General features: G+C 41.2%; 1 protein-coding gene and 1 long non-coding RNA gene across 2 annotated transcripts in view; both read left to right on the top strand.

Moving 5' to 3' along the window:
• LOC111722127 overlaps positions 1-4854 on the top strand; it is an 8788-nt gene extending 3934 nt beyond the window's left edge. Inside the window, exons 2-3 of the long non-coding RNA XR_002771057.1 lie at positions 3661-3663; positions 4780-4854. This is a non-coding gene — a long non-coding RNA (uncharacterized LOC111722127). The remainder of the gene's footprint in view (positions 1-3660; positions 3664-4779) is intronic.
• The window catches only part of IL1RAPL2 (interleukin 1 receptor accessory protein like 2), a 1213983-nt gene that overhangs the window by 477641 nt on the left and 731170 nt on the right, over positions 1-5172 (top strand). The gene's annotated exons all lie outside the window — the stretch shown is intronic.

Raw genomic sequence — 5172 nt, 5'->3', positions numbered from 1 at the left:
AAAGAAAGAAAGAAAGAAACACTCACTGAGTGTCAAATATTTGCATGTTGAAGAATTCTAAAAATTTCATCCATACGACAAACTATAATATATTTGTTGCATTCATTTAAACGCTCAACACTTATTCTCAAAAATTGGCCATAACAGTGTTTCTGGAGTTATTATAGCTGAGCATGGTAACGATACACAATACAACAGAATAAAAAGCAAACTTCCTGGATGTTTATATGATAATATCTTTTATTCAGAATTACTACATTTTATCTTCACCATAGAGACCTGTCAGAGATAATGGAGAAACTCTATCTTAGCTCACAAGTAACTTTGCATATGCTTTTGCGCAACAGAAATCTAGAAGATAGACTCATAATTCTGTGGATATTAGTATGTACAACTTTGCTGACATATTTTGTTTGAAAATCTCCTAGAAAACAAAAGGAGTAGAGAAAAGTAGCAAGAGGAATAGGAAATGTATCAGTAGAGTGCAACCTGTGAGGGCTGAGGGAATTTCGTGGAAGAATGCTCATTACCCAGTTGTCAAAAGAGATCACTGGAATGGAAGAGAAAGGAGAAATGACAGGGAAGAGGGTGATGTTACCTGATCAAGGCCCACAGGGAAATTGAGGAGTAGGGTAATAGTGATTTGTCTGAGAGAACCTAGCAACATGTAGGCTGACAGGAGGAAAGGGGGCCTCAACACAGTGAAAGATTCTTGGTAGAGAAAAGAGAGAAGAAATGTTGGGTAGTTACTGGGGGCCAGAAATGCCAGACTGGGTAGTGTGGACTGGATACAAGAGTGAGAGAGGGCAGTTTGAGCCGCATACCAGGGAAGCAACACTCATTAAGCATCTTCCACGTGATAGTCCATAGGCTAGAAGCTTTGAATTATTATCTCACTGAAATCTTTGCAACAGCTCTCTAAATAATATTTATCCTCTCGGCACCTATAGCTCAAGTGGCTAAGGCACCAGCCATATACACCAGACCTGGTGGGTTCAAATCCAGCCTGGGCCTGCCAAACAATGACAACTGCAACCAAAAAATAGCTGGGCATTGTGGTGGGCGCCTATAGTCCCAGCTACTTGAGAGGATGAGGCAAGAGAATCGCTTAAGCCCAAGAGTTGGTGGTTGCTGTGAGCTGTGATGCTACGGGATTCTACCCAGGGCAACAGCTTGAGACTCTGTCTCAAACAAATGAATAAATAAATAATATTTATCCCTGAATCCATGTCCATGCTTTGCTTTCCCACCTGATCCTATGGATGAAGAGTTAACCCCTAAAAAAGGCCAGCCCAGCCATCTGTGCTCTAGGTCCCATCCCCACCATTCTGTCTTTGTACTGGGACATTCCCCATGGCATTCAAACATGTTCTACTTTCTCTTGTCTTTTTTTTTTTTTTAAGAGACAGAGTCTCACTTTGTCACCCTCAGTAGAGTGCTGTGGCATCACAGCTTATAGCAACCTCCAGCTCTTGGGCTTAGGCGATTCTCTTGCCTCAGCCTCCCAAGTATCTGGGACTATAGGCACCCACCATAATGCCCGGCTATTTTTTTGTTGCAGTTTGGCCGGGGCCAGGTTTGAACCCACCACCCTCAGTATATGGGGACAGCGCCCTACTTTCTCTTGTCTTAAAGCAATGAAACTGCTCAACCTCCACTTACATCTTAGCTACTTCCCTATTTCTCAACTGCCTTTCATAGCAGAACTCCTTGAAAGAATTTTTCACACTTACTCTATTTCCACACCTCTATTCACCTTTTGCACATAACATGGGGAGGATTATGTACACACTTATTCCCCTTAATCCCAGTTTTCCAAAGGATGTTGTTGTCATGATGGTTGTAAGAGTATAGTTAAAAGATCTGAGAGTAAGCTATTGGTAGGCATGAACATAAGACAGAGAAAATATACTTGATCCTCCAGTAACTGGGGAAATCCTGCCTGTCAGGATCTTCCCACAGCTATATGCTCACACTGCTGAGTTGTAATCCATTTTATTCTGTCCTCTGTCTGCTTCATCTGTTGTTCAAGTTTCCAGTGCCCACCATGTTGGGAAATCCAATGGTAACTTCCTTGTCCTCATCAGACTCAGTGTCTTTGGAGCATGTCATCCTGTTAACCATGTATTCCTCAACCAATATTTCTACCGGGTTGCTGTACATTTGCTTTGTTTATTGTCCAATCATTTTCACCCTCCTTTATTTCTTCCTTTTTCTCTACTTGACGGTTAAGTCTTGAACTTCAGGCTACCACAGCAGAGGAAGCATATACACTAGTATGTGGCATTTGATATCTCATCATCTCACCTTGGTGAAGAAGCACAGTGGCTGTAGAATCTCTTTTGAGGCACGTGACTAGTGACTGAACCCCAGGACCTTGTCTCCTGGTGTGATTAGTATCTATATCTTGCTTTAGCTTCTACTTCTTTCTTTGCACCTCTGCCTTCTGTCTGCATTTTCTATCTCTTCAGGAATATGCCCTTTGAATTTTGCCTTTTGAATTCAGTTGTTACTTAAGTAGTAGATTAGAAGGAACAGAAAGGTGCCATCAATAATGTAGTATCAATGCCTATAAGCAATGTTGTCATATCAAGAAAAGATGGCATATTTTAGTAGCATGAGTGTTTAAGGGCTAGGAAGAGGTAATTTGTAAAGGAAGATTAAAGGAACAAAATACATGTAACTTAGCTTACAGCAAGGTCTAAAGATCTGCAAATATCTCTAACTGTGCAAACATTACCAAGAGAAAATATTGATTTAGCTTAGTGCATGGTGCAAGGGGCTATATAACTAAGAATAATAAAGTTAAAGAACCCAGAGAGGATACAATGAAAATATTACAATAAACATATAGAGCAAGCCATCGAATGTTCCTTAAAGGGATCCTTTTCTAATAAAGCAAAAACATCTCTGTGCGATGAAACAAATAACTACTACACAAGGATCAGTGACGTCCTCAACTCTCAAGTCTGCACAGCAGTTAAAAACACTAGTTCTCTATCTCATATTGCCTTAATTGGGACCACAGTTCCTATGCTTCCCCGCAGACCTATAAATAGGTTCTGGGTCAACTTCTGCCTGTAGATATTCCTTGAACTTTTAAAGACAATTATTGCCAACTTTATTTTTTTTTCTTTCTTACCCCTTTTGGGAAAGGGGGGCTTTTTTTTGGCTTGTTGGTTTTCGGGGTTGGTTGGCCGGGGGTTTTGGTTGCTTCGGCCCTTGTTCACCCCCTTCCCCGGGTTGAGGGGTTTTGTTGGCTGTCCTGGAAGCCAATCTTGGCAAACTAATGTTCTTCAACACACTGGTTAGGGAGGACTGTGCTTTTTGTTTAGCCATCTTCCAACCCTCACCCCCACCCCATCTTCTATTCTTCCTCTTTCACTGTCTTCTTGCTTCTGAACAGAAATGAGTCCTTCTCTCTTTTTCTTCCCTTATCTCCTTCTCTATCTAGTTATTGCTTTGATCTAATAACCCCAAACCATTTTCCCCAAGATCTTTGCAAGGTGGAAACAGAGCCATAGCCAATATATCCTGAGGAGGCAGATGGACACTTTTCTAGGTGTCTAGGTCTGTGGGCTCCAGTCCCCATCCTGTGGTCCTGATGGATACTTGTCAGTGGCCTTTTAGGTACTGGGCCACAGAACAGGAGGTGAGCAGCAGGTGAGAGAGGGAAGCTTCATCTGTGTTTACAGCAGTTCCTCATTGATCACATCACTGTCTGAGCTCAGCCTCCTGTCATATCACTGCAACATTAGGTTCTTGGAGGATAGGGAACCTTACTGGCTCTGTTTCCACATTGTCCACTGTGGATACAAGGGATCTAGGTTGTGTGCTCCTTATGACAATCTAATGCCTGATGATAAGAGGTAGAGCTGTGGACATAAGCAACACGCTTTAGTTGTCCCTGTCTCCCATTACCCCCAGATGGGATCATCTAATTGCAAGGAAAACAAGGCCAGGGCTCCCTCTGATACTGCACTGTGGTGAGTATTTTAATTATTTCATTATATATTACAATGTAATCCTAATAGAAATAAAGTACACAATAAATATCATGTGCCTGAATCATCCCCAAACCTTCCTTTTCTCTACCTCCCCGCCCCTAGTCTTTGGAGAAATAGTCTTCTATGAAACCGGTCCCTGGTTCCAGAAAGTTTAGAGACCACTCCTCTGGTGGCACCTGAGTTTATCACTACTATTTACAAATTCCAGTATAAGGGAAGCGATTGTTATAACCTGCCCAGTGAATGTTTGCCTCTTCTATATTGGTCTATATTTAGTTTGTTCATTTCATCCTGAAAATGTCTCCAATTTGCTAACCACTAGCAAAGAGTTATATAATCTCTTCAAAGTTGCCAAGTCTAAATAGTAACAACAAACTGAGATCTTGGCATTATTGAGTCTGATTTTATGAGTATCAACTGCAGTATTTTAATTATGTAATTCTGAACATACCTGAGGCCAGCGACTGTTTAAATATTGGCAAAGGAAAACACTCTTGGAGAACTAAGCCAAGTTACAATGTTCAGGCAACTAAATGCTTTAAACCTTGCACTTCGAACACTGGCATAAGCTCTAAACACTCATTAGAATGTCAAAACAATTGCAAAGATAATTGTTTTTGCATCTGAGGGACTCAGTGGGATGAGGGGAGAAAGTACAGGACCAAGACTTAAGAGTTCTGGGTTGTCTCTAGACTAGATCTTCCCAAACCTTAATAGCTTGTATTTAAAAATGAATGAGAGCCAATGGGTTGGCTCACACCTGTAGTGCTAGCAATTTGGAAGGCTGGGGTGGATGGGTTGCATGAGCTCAGGAGTTTGGAGACCAGCCTGAGCAAGAGTGTGACCCTGTTTCTACAAAAAGTAGTAAAAAAATTAATTGGGCATGGTGGCGTATGTCTATAGTCCCAGGAGGCTGAGGCAAGAGGGTTGCTTGAGTGTAAGAGTTTGAGGTTGTGTGAGCTATGAAACTGGTACTATGTCCTGAGGCAACAGAGTGAGACATTGTCTTTAAAAAAAAAAAAAAAAGCTGATGAACTATTAATTATGCAGTTGATGTTCTATGTATTTCCTTTATACAGAAATCCTTGGGAGTGTTACTATATAGATGTTTAAGAGGGTATAATTAAATTTTGGAATAATGGTTGGAGTTTTTGGAAGGGCTTAA

This window comes from Otolemur garnettii, unplaced genomic scaffold (genome assembly GCF_000181295.1).
Source record: "Otolemur garnettii isolate 467f Iridium unplaced genomic scaffold, OtoGar3 scaffold00216, whole genome shotgun sequence".
In the NCBI taxonomy this organism is placed as follows: domain Eukaryota; kingdom Metazoa; phylum Chordata; class Mammalia; order Primates; family Galagidae; genus Otolemur; species Otolemur garnettii.
This window is presented reverse-complemented; position numbering and strand designations above follow the sequence as displayed.